We start from the raw sequence: 11,573 nt of genomic DNA on the forward strand, positions 1-11,573 counted from the left end.
GGGAGGAAAGAAAGGGAGGAAGGGAGGAAGGGAAGAAGGAAGAGATGCAGATGTGGTGAGCAGAGAGAGAAGGGAGGAATCTTTGGTTTTCCTTCCAACTTATTTCTGTACTATTTCTGGAAGTCACCAGAGAATGCTCCACAAATACTTCCATATAATGTCCCAGATTTCTTCCAGACTCTCCCATATCAAGATGAAAATGCATCAGGAAGCTTTACCATGCCCATTGCAGTATGACCCTATGGCTTATGGCGCTTCCTGTTATGCTAACACATATATACATGGAATCTAAAAAAAAATAATAAAAATGGTTCTGAAGAACCTAGGGGCAGGACAGGAATAAAGATGCAGACGTAGAGAATGGACTTGAGGACACGGGCAGGGGGAAGGGTAAGCTGGGATGAAGTGAGAGAGTGGCATGGACATATATACACTACCAAATGTAAAACAGATAGCTAGTGGGAAGCAGCCGCATAGCACAGGGAGATCAGTTTGGTGCTTTGTGACCACCTAGAGGGGTGGGATAGGGAGGGTGGGAGGGAGATGCAAGAGGGAGAAGATATGGGGATATATGTATATGTATAGCTGACTCACTTTGTTATACAGCAGAAACTAACACACCATTGTAAAGCAATTATACTCCAATAAAGATGTTAAAAAAAAAAAAGATATGGAAATAACCTAAATATCCACCAACAGATGAATGGATAAATAAAATGTTGTATTACCATTCAGTGAAATGTTATTCTGCCTTTAAAAAGAAGGAAATCCTGCCATTTGTAACAACATGGATGGACCTGGAGGACATTATGCTAAGAGAAATAAACCAGACACAGAAAGACAAAAAAAAAAAAAAAAAAAAAAAAAAAGAATTTACACTGTGTCAAAACTACACTTGTGGAAGTCTGTGTGATGAAGCAAAGAGGACCGGATTCCCCTTTATCAAGGTTTCTCAACGGTGGCACTATTGACATTTTGGACCAGACAATTCTTTGTGGCAGGGGGGCCTGTCTTGTGCATTGTCAGATGTTTAGCAGCATCCCTGGCCTTTAGCCACTAGCTGCCAGTAGCAAACCTACCCCTGAGTCATGATAATCACCAATGTCTCCAGACACTGCCAGATGCCACCCAGGGGAGGGTGAGAATTGCCTCCAGTTGAAAACCATTGCCCTATATACACACTTATCTTGTACAACCGTCATAGCATGTCTCAGATTTTTCAGTGGGATGGGGAGCCACTCTTTAAATTTCCCCCAAGAGTCAAGCACAGATCATTTTGGGCCACTGAGAGATCAACCTCAAAACAGACTCTGTGATAGGGCCCAATTCTACCTCTCCCCAACACCCCCAATCCCTCCACATGCATAGCTCTGAGTTGCTCTCCCTTCGTCCAGTCATTCATCTCTCTCTCACTCAGTGACCTCTAATCAACCCATCCACAGATAGTTTGAATTTAAATTTGAAAGTGTAAATAAACCAGCAAAGTATATATGTCAGGTGTGTATTACTTTCCCAATAATAGAGTTATAGTCTAGGCTCTATTGTAGATGATTCTGCAACAGAACCTGATGAGGTTCATAGTATGACTACTTATAAAGGATGATGATTAAATTCTCATGAGACAGAACAGGAACATGTGTTGAGGTTAAGAGGTTAGCCTCTGAATATGAATACCCTGGGTTAGAATCCCATCTGTGCTACTTACTCGATATCTGTAACTCTGGACAAACAACTGCTCTTTGCCTCATTTGTGGCCATCTGTAAAATGGGCATAATAACAGTAACTGTTGCATGGAACTCTTATGATGTTGAAATAATAGTCTACCTGAGAAGTCATTTAGAAGAATGTTTAATATATATTAAGTATTTTTCTTATATGCATGATAATAGAATATCTTATAACAGTACCTCCTACACAAAAATACACATACAGCACAACATGCACACACACAAGACAACCGAAAACTATCAACATATTTTACTGTTGTCATTAACTTTGTTATTAAATAAAATGTCATGTTACATTGTTTGACCTGTCTTACACTAGTGAATGCTTACAGTAGCATTTTTGATTTGCTTTTATTTCCATGTCAATCAATAAATGCTTAAGCAGCATGCTACTCTTTTCAAATCTGTTCTTCAAATTTGTTTTAAAGAAGGAAATGTTTAGTTGTTGTTATTATGATTAGCACTAACTTTAGGTTTATTATCAGTGGTCTTTCCAGTGGCCTTAATTCTCCTGGTTCATAGCATCTCACCCACTGACACATTGCTTCTCATAATTATTCAAATTTTTGAAAAGAAATATTTATGCAAAGGAGCATATATAATAGGAGGAAGAATAAATAAATGGTTCTTGATGATTTATAGATTATGATAGGCAAAACGGAGAAAAAGAGAGAACAAGGTGATGGGAAGGATTGTGTGATGACTCCAGGTTTACATCCCATAAAGTGTACCAAATAGGAAATTCAGAAGAAGGAAGTATTTTTGGAGGAAAGATGGTAAGTCCAATCTAGATATAGATAGAGAGAAAAGAGAAGTTAAGTAGGAGTCTGGTGCTATTTTGACCTTGGCTCATAGTAAAGACTATGAGCATTCTCCACATAATTATTACAGGAGGTTTGGAAGAAAATCTGCAAAGGAATCCAAAATTAACTAAAACTTTGGAAGCCCAGAGAAAATATTTGGATAGATTTGTTAACGGTACAAATAAGTTTCCATTAACAGTCTAGATTTCCTAAGAAAAAGTACATAGTCAATTTATTACACTGTCATTTAAATTAAAAGGACTAACGATGTTATTGCTCATGCAAAATGAGAACAGGTTCCGTTACTCCTTTAACTAGTTTCATTTCTAAATATCACTGTCATTTATCTATAAAAATCAATAAGACAAATGGCATCTATGGTTTTCAAAGGCAGAAGAGATATTAGTAGCTTCATTTAATAGATGAGGAAACCAAATTTCAACTGACTTAAATAATGTATCTGAAGACTGGTGCCTATAAACGGTAAAGCAGGAACTAAAAACCAGGGTTTCTTAATTCTGCTTTAATGTTGACCCATATTACTTCCTATCCATTCACTTTCGGTAGACACTTAATAAATATCTCTGTAAAAAATGTAAAGAAGTTAACCTCTCTGCCCATTACATCAAAGCAGATACAATCTCAAGGAGCAGTCTTCTAGAGTCAGTAAAGTGTTAAAATATTGCTTTTATCAAAAAGCTTTTGTAATAGGTTGTTTGACAAACTGCACAAGGACTCCTTGTCCATCAAAATCACAAAATGCCATTTAGGCAAGAATAGCGGATAATATTACAAGTAGTCTAAAAGCAAAGAAAAGAAAAGGGGACACCCAGCTGTGCCTCTCCTCCTCCTGAGCAATAGCTGGTTTGCGTTTTTTCACAGACTAGTACTAGGAAATAGGCAGGGAAATAAAAGTGGCTATTCTTGCTTTACTGAAAAGAAAACAAAAATCAGAAAAAGATAAAAGGATTTACCTGAAATCACACAGATAGTCCATTAAGGAACAAATAGAACTCAATTGCTTTTGGCTATCCTTTCCAATAGGTTATGCTACCACCTATTATATAAATGTGAACAATTAAATTGGAGAGCGGCTCAAAAGCAAATTAAATCTCCTTTAATTTGCTTCTCTAACTATAAAAAGAACCCATGTTGAAGCTTCACTATAATGTGACTCACTGTGGTGCAGAATTTAATACACTAAGTTCATCTTTAGAATTAACTTCAGGAACTTGTCCACTAGAATTCTTGGAGAAGCTGTTCATAACATAATATGAATTTGACTCACCATCGAGATTAAGCGTAAGAAAGCTGCCACAGAGAAATAACGACTCTTTAAAGAAGCTAGTAGTCAACATTTTACTTCTGCTATAATTCTATATCTGTATACAGGACTCAAACACTTTGCCATTGCCCGTATAATATTATCTAGTCACATCTGTAAAATGGGATAATGATAGTACTCTGTCTCACAGGGTTATAATAAGGATTAAATGAGTAATACTTTAAAGCACTTAAAATATAAGTATTTGTTAAAATAAAAAAATAAAACAAAGAGTTCATTTTCTTCCATGCTGTGCTTTTAGTGTACCTAACTAAATATTTGCCTTTTTTCAGACTTAGGCTATTTTCTAACAACCAAAAGGTAAAGGAAAACATTAGGATAGAAAAATATGTTTAACAAAGGTCACTTAAGGATCTTATCTCTGAAAAAGAAAAGCTTTCCTGTACTGAAGGAATAGCTTCCTTCCTTCCTTCCTTCCTTCCTTCCTTCCTTCCTTCCTTCCTTCCTTCCCTCCCCCTCCCTCCTTCCTTCCTTCCTCCCTCCCTCCCTTCCTTTCTTTCTTTCTTTTGACACAAAAGGGGAAGAAACAATTTTCCCTATAAATTTCCAGAAATGTAAAGGGACATAATGAGTAACTACCTGGAATTCCTAATTAAGTGTATCAGAGCAGTGGGTGCTTCTTGCTTTATTTTATCAACCGATAGCATTTCCAAGAAGTGACATCCTCTTACACAAGGGTCTAAAATGCAAATTAATTATAATTCTGATGGCCTTGAATCTGAGCAGAAAATGACACAAAAGTGTGAAGTTTCCTTGAATATCCCTGAGGGTTTAAAAGGTGTGGAAGTATTGAATGTGTATAAAGAATACAAGGAGGCTGCTGCATCCCATTTTCCTAAATTAGAAACTGACAGGACAAACCCAAGAAGTGGCCCTTGGCGCTAGTTGATATTCAAGGTATGTGGTGAGCTAAGGAGGCATGGTTCAGGGCTGAAAAATTACTAGACCTATTGAATGCATTCAGATAAGGAAATAAGAGTAAAAAAGCAGGACTTCCTACTTGAAAATCTGAGATCTCAGCGTCTTAGTCTGTTCAGGCTGCTATTATAAAATACCACAGACTGGGTGGCTTACAAGCAACAGAAACTTATTTCTCACAGTTCTGGAGGCAGGAGGTTTGAGATCAGCGAGCCAGCATAGTCAGGTGAGCGCTCTCTTCCGGATCGCAGATTTCTCACTGTGTCCTCACAGGGATGAAGGGGTGAGGAATCTCTGGGGCCTCTTTTGTAAGGGCCTTAATCCCATTCATGGGTCTTCACCCTCATGACCTAAACACAGCCCAAATGACCCACCTCCTAATACTACATCACCTTTGGGGGTTAAGATTTCAATATATGAGTTTTGGGAGGACACAAACACTCAGCCCACAGCACTCAACCTAAAGTAAAATATTTATTTAAGCTATGGCACGAAGCTTCATTTGAGTTCTAAATGGCTGAACCATGTTACGTAAAGATTGTGCTATATATAAAGGGCTGTTACCCTCACAACTACACTACTTTGTGAACAGGAAAACAAGTAGTATAAGAAAAGAAACACAACAACTAAGACTAAGTTACCTAGACTAAAAACAAGTAGAATTGTTTCAATTTACAGTGTTGCTTCATTTCTAACCCACTTAATCAAATTAGGGATAGGAAAAAGCAACTTAAATGTTACAAATTGAAACTTTCCTGATTCAGCGTCACATATTATGCCTATGAACCTCAAAGTTTTGGTATTAAGAGGTCCTAATTTATAGGATCTGCTAAGGATGCAGCTGAAGCCCCATGACAATGTTGTTTAAGGAACAGTTTAAAATACCGTTCCCACAGCAGATCCTAAGATATTTTATGACATCATTAAAATGTTGTGGGAAATAGTTCAGATTTTGAATTCACACTAACCTGGATTCAAACACTGACTCTAATTGCTTGTAACTTTGGGAACATCTTTGAATATGTTTAATCACAGCTTCCTCACCTGTAAAATGAATATAATACTATCAGCCACATAACTTTGTGGGAAATAAATAAGATAATTTATGTGAAGCATTTATAAGGTAAACAGTCGGCAAATGGAAGCTATTTTTATTGACCTAAAAAGGGAAAAATCCAATTTCCATTAACCATATTAGTCCCTTATCACAATATGTATGAAATGATGAAAGTATTTCACAGGTCCTGTTGAAATTAAATGAAAGTGTTTCTCCTCTTTAATTAAAGGGAGATGATATAAAGCCCTAGATTAGGGACTCCTACCTCCAGATATCTGTGTTTAATACCTATAAATACTTCTGGTAGAATTTTCTCTGTTACCATCTCTACTGAATGTGTTATTACATGGTGATGACGTCACTGTAGTTTAAAAAGCCCTTTTGAGTTGCTTTTCTTTTATTGTCTTTCTAACAAGGCATTTCCCTTCTTATTTGAGTACAGTTAGCTTTAAGTTCAGGAAGCAATGATTTGCCTTTGACATTTTATCACATGAACTGTCTAGTTAAGGTCAGATTATCCAGCTTTCTGAAAAGATTAGAAAGCTGGGATGGTAGGGGGGAATCAGATCTTCCCTTTGGCTGAAGTAATACTCTCAGTTTATATATTGAAGGTATCCCCTCCAGGGGTAAATTAACATATATACCCAATGACACAGTGTCTAGAAGCTCAGTTGGCACGATGAAGCAACCCTTGTTTCATATTGTTGTTTTGCTGTTTTTGAGGTGAGTAGCTATACTGCTGAGTTTTCTTTTGGACACTGAATTAGGGACCTAAGTTCTATGTATGATGTTGGTTTAATTAGAGTACTGTCCATAACAGTTCGACATATAGAGTCCACAGAAATAGCTTCTAAAGTACAACTATACAGCTTCTTCAAGGCAAATGTGGAGGTTAGAATAAACTCTAAATTGCATATAGTTTACCTGACCTAACTTTTTAAAATTTAATTGTTATAATCAAATTCTCCATGAATTCAGCTCTCCAAATTTCCATCTCTGCTATCTCATATATCAAATGGACAGAAAGTTAAACAAGGAGCAAAGATTTAGAAGTATCACCCTCTGTTCCTCTGTTATTTCTTTCTAATTAAGAGAGATGTTAATTGAAATCAGAGTGACACAGACCCTGTGCAGAAATCTCCTGAGTATTGTAATTGGTTTGTGGAGCTGTCGCCCCAGGGTCATTCACTGGAATGATTCCTACCTGGGTTGGGAGTAACTGAAAAGCCTCACCTAAAAAGCAACCTCAAGTTTATGAAATAGGATTGCCAGGGGAAAAGCAAATATATCCACAGCCAAATTAGATTTTCTTTAAACATTTACGGAGAAAGTATTTGAGGTCAGATGCTTTTGCTAAGCAGTTCACCTCAGTGGTCCTTTCCCCATGCAAATTCCTGTAACTCAGTTTGATCACATCTAGACCTATTAATGGCTTCACATCACCTACAGAACCAAGCAGAATATTTCAAGACTTTGGCACCAGGCTCCAACTACCTTTCCTATTCCTCCTTTTACATCCACAGTATGTTTCAACCAAACTCTATTCCCCATACTTGCACGCCCTTGTGTCTTCCCACGAAATAGGTATGTTCACATTGTCACATTCACTGGACAACTCTTCTGCTTTCTTCTTTTCTCTGGAATAACAAATGCTTACCAAATCCCACCAGACCTTCAAGACTCAGACCAAATACCATGTGCTCCAATAAATCCTTTTTTGATCCTTTTGGCTGAAAATAATATCATCCGCTTTGAACTCTCTTACTCTTCATCTGTATCTCCCACTGATTCTTCCCTCTTTACCTAAAATCCTAAGCTCCTTGAGGAAGAAGCTGTCTTGTTAATTCCTGAAGCCCCAGTGTTTATCCCATGTTAGCTACCAACTGAGTATTCATGAAATAAATTTAGGACTCAAAATAAATTATAAATTAACAATTACAAATATCTCTTTAAAAGCTTTACGTAGGATAGTTTCAGGACAGTCTGTATAATCATCTTTCTTTGCATTAATTTAGAAAGAAATGAAATAAGGATAATTAAAGAGAAAGAAGACAAAAATTTGGAGTAATTAAAACATCAAATTTTAAACTAGAAGACAAAATTAACATTTTACATATTTCTACCTTATAATACAAAGCATTGAGTATATCTTAAAAATGTACATAATATATATGACATAATATAATAAAACTTAATGTCAAATTTAATGAACATTTGTCTTCATTTACTAATATCAAAATCTCTGAAAAGTCTTTTGTCTTAAGCCTAACTTAAGTCAATGAATATTAGCTTATGCCAAGCAAGGCAGAATGTTAGGAATTAAAGTGATAAAAATATATGATGTAACCCTTACCTTTGAGAATTCCATAAACAATTCACATTCAAACAAACTAATATAAAAAATAGGATACACAGATTCCAAGAGGGTGTACAAAAAATGTTATGAGGGTTTAAAGTTTGGAGAAGAAAGATGCTGTCTTAGTGTGTTCAAGCTGCTATAACAAAAAACCAGAGACTGGGTGGATTATAAATAACAAACATTTATTTTTCACAGTTCTGGAGGCTGGGAAGTCCAAGATCATGGCAGACAGGCAGATTCAGTGTCTGGTGAGAACTCATTTCCTGGTTCATAGATGGTCCTCTTTGCGGGCCACATGGTGGAAAGGGCAAGCTAGCTCTCTAGGATCACTTTTATAAGGGCACTAATCCCATTCATGAGGGCTCTACCCTCATGACCTAAGGACCTCCCAAAGGCTCCACCTCCTATACCATCACATTGGGCATTAGTTTCAATACATGAATTTGGGGGGAACACAAACATTCAGTCTGTTGCAGATGCTTTCCTTGAGAATTTGTGGAATATAAAACAAAATGAGGGGAAGAGAAAAAATGAATCTACATAGAGATAGGGGTAGAGAATTCGATGCAGAAAAGAACATAAGCAAAGACATCAAGGCAAAACATTTTCCACAATTAATCCAGTTTGCCAGAAATGTAAGATGCAACTGGATAATAATCACAATAATACTACCTAATATCTTTTGAGCAGTTCCCATGTGCTTGGCATTGTTATAAGAACTTTACATATCTTAAATTCATTTAATTTTTATAACATCCATATAAGTTGAGGGTTATATTTTAGTTTAATACATGGGGGGAAAGAGGCACAGTGAGTAGAAATGAGAATTACAATTTAGAAGATAAGCTGAAATCATGTTGCAAACTGCATGGAGAAGGTAATGCCTTATCCTGTGTGTAGAGAACTAAAACGCATTAGCTGGAGGAAGATGAAGATGGTAGAGGATATAATTGAGGGAGAAAAGAAACCATGGAAAAGGCATGGGGAGCCTATGTACATGCATGATGAGAAAGGAGCAAGAAGAAAGTGTGGAAAATTTGTTTTTGTTGGAGAGTGCCATGTAAACAGGTTATACGGTTTGGCAAATATCATGAAGGGCTTGTATACCAGGTTGAGGGTTGTTCTTCTATAAGAGCCTTGAGGGTTTTAGAAAAGAAATGATGTACAGATTTCCATTTTATATAGGTCACCCAGAGTCTGTGGCAGAAGAACAGGACACAGCTAGCATTTTCCTGTGGGGAGATGAGGAGAGAGGATGGTCAACCCTGAGCCATGTGGCTAACAGGGTCTTGGTGCTCCGGCCAGGTGTCAGGACTGTGCCTCTGAAGTAGGAGAGCCAAGTTCAGGACATTGGTCCACCAGAGACCTCCCGGCCCAATGTAATATCAATCAGCGAGAGCTCTCCCAGAGATCTCCGTCTCAACGCTAAGAACCAGCTCCACTCAACGACCAGCAAGCTACAGTGCTGGACACCCTATGACAAAAAACTAGCCAGACAGGAACGCAACCCCACCCATTAGCAGAGAGGATGCCTAAAATCATAATAAGTTCACAGACACCCCAAAACACACCACCAGATGCAGTCCTGCCCACCAGAAAGACAAGATCCAGCCTCATCCACCAGAACACAGGCACCAGTCCCCTCCACCAGGAAGCCTATACAAACCACTGAACATACATTACCCACAGGGGGCAGACACTAAAAACACAATGGGAACTATAAACCTGCAGCTTGCGTAAAGGAGAACCCAAACACAGTAAGTTAAGCAAAATGAGAAGAGAGAGAAATACACAGCAGATGAAGGAGCAAGGTAAAAACCCACCAGACCAAACAAACGAAGAGAAAATAGGCAGTCTACCCAAAAAAGAATTCAGAGAAATAATAGTAAAGATGAACCAAAACCTTGGAAATAGAATGGAGAAAATACAAAAAACATTTAACAAGGAACTGAAGAAATAAAGAGCAAAAAAACAATGATGAACAACACAACAAATGAAATTAAAAATTCTCTAGAAGGAATCAATAGAAGAATAACTGAGGCAGAAGAACAGATAAGTGACCTGGAAGATAAAATAGTGGAAATAACTACCACAGAGCAGAATAAAGAAAGAAGAATGAAAAGAATTGAGGACAGTCTCAGAGACCTCTGGGACAACATTTAACGCACCAACATTCGAATTATAGGGGTCCCAGAAGAAGAAGAGAAAAAGAAAGGGACTGAGAAAATATCTGAAGAGATTACAGTTGAAAACTTCCCTAATATGGGAAAAGAAATAGTCAATCAAGTAGAGGAAGCACAGAGAGACCCATACAGGATAAATCCAAGGAGAAACACGCCAAGACACATATTAATCAAACTATCAAAAATTAAATACAGAGAATAAATATTAAAAGCAGCAAGGGAAAAGTAACAAATAACATACAAGGGAATTCCCATAAGGTTAACAGCTGGTCTTTCAGCAGAAACCCTGCAAGCCAGAAGGGAGTGGCAGGACATATTTAAAGTCATGAAAGGGAAAAATCCTACAACCAAGATAACAATACCCAGCAAGGATCTCATTCAGATTTGACAGAGAAATTAAAACCTTTACAGACAAGCAAAAGTTAAGAGAATTAAGCACCACCAAACCAGCTTTACAACAAATGCTAAAGGAACTTCTCTAGGCAGGAAACACAAGAGAAGGAAAAGACCTACATTAACAAACCCAAAACAATTAGGAAAATGGTAATAGGAACATACATATCAATAACTACCTTAAATGTAAATGGATTAAATGCTCCCACCAAAAGACATAGACTGGCTGCATGGATACAAAACAAGACCCATATATATGCTGTCTACAAGAGACCCAACTCAGACCTAGGTACAAATACAGACCAAAAGTGAGGGGATGCAAAACGATATTCCATGCAAATGGAAAACAAAAGAAAGCTGGAGTAGCAATATTCATATCAGACAAAATAGACTTTAAAGACTATTACAAGAGACAAAGAAGGACACTACGTAATGATCAAGGGATCAATCCAAGAAGAAGATACAACAATTGTAAATATTTATGCACCCCAACGTAGGAGCACCTCAATACATAAGACAAATGCTAACAGCCATAAAAGGGGAACTCGACAGTAACACAATCATAGTAGGGGACTTTAACAACCCACTTTCACCGATGGACAGATCATCCAAAATGAAAATAAATAAGGAAACACAAGCTTTAAATGATACATTAAAGAAGATGGACTTAATTGATATTTATAGGACATTCCACCCAAAAACAACAGAATACACTTTATTCTCAAGTGCTCATGGAACATTTTCCAGGATAGATCATATCTTGGGTCACAAATCAAGCCTTGGTAAA

The 11,573-nt window shown here is 37.3% G+C and overlaps 1 long non-coding RNA gene across 1 annotated transcript in view; it reads right to left on the reverse strand.

Moving 5' to 3' along the window:
* LOC309624476 overlaps positions 1-11,236 on the reverse strand; it is a 109,306-nt gene extending 98,070 nt beyond the window's left edge. The window contains exon 1 of the long non-coding RNA XR_014241959.1: positions 323-11,236. This is a non-coding gene — a long non-coding RNA (uncharacterized lncRNA). The remainder of the gene's footprint in view (positions 1-322) is intronic.
* Between the last annotated feature and the right edge of the window lie 337 nt (positions 11,237-11,573).

The sequence above is a fragment of the Balaenoptera borealis genome (genome assembly GCF_965194805.1).
Source record: "Balaenoptera borealis genome assembly, chromosome: 2".
Classification (NCBI taxonomy): domain Eukaryota; kingdom Metazoa; phylum Chordata; class Mammalia; order Artiodactyla; family Balaenopteridae; genus Balaenoptera; species Balaenoptera borealis.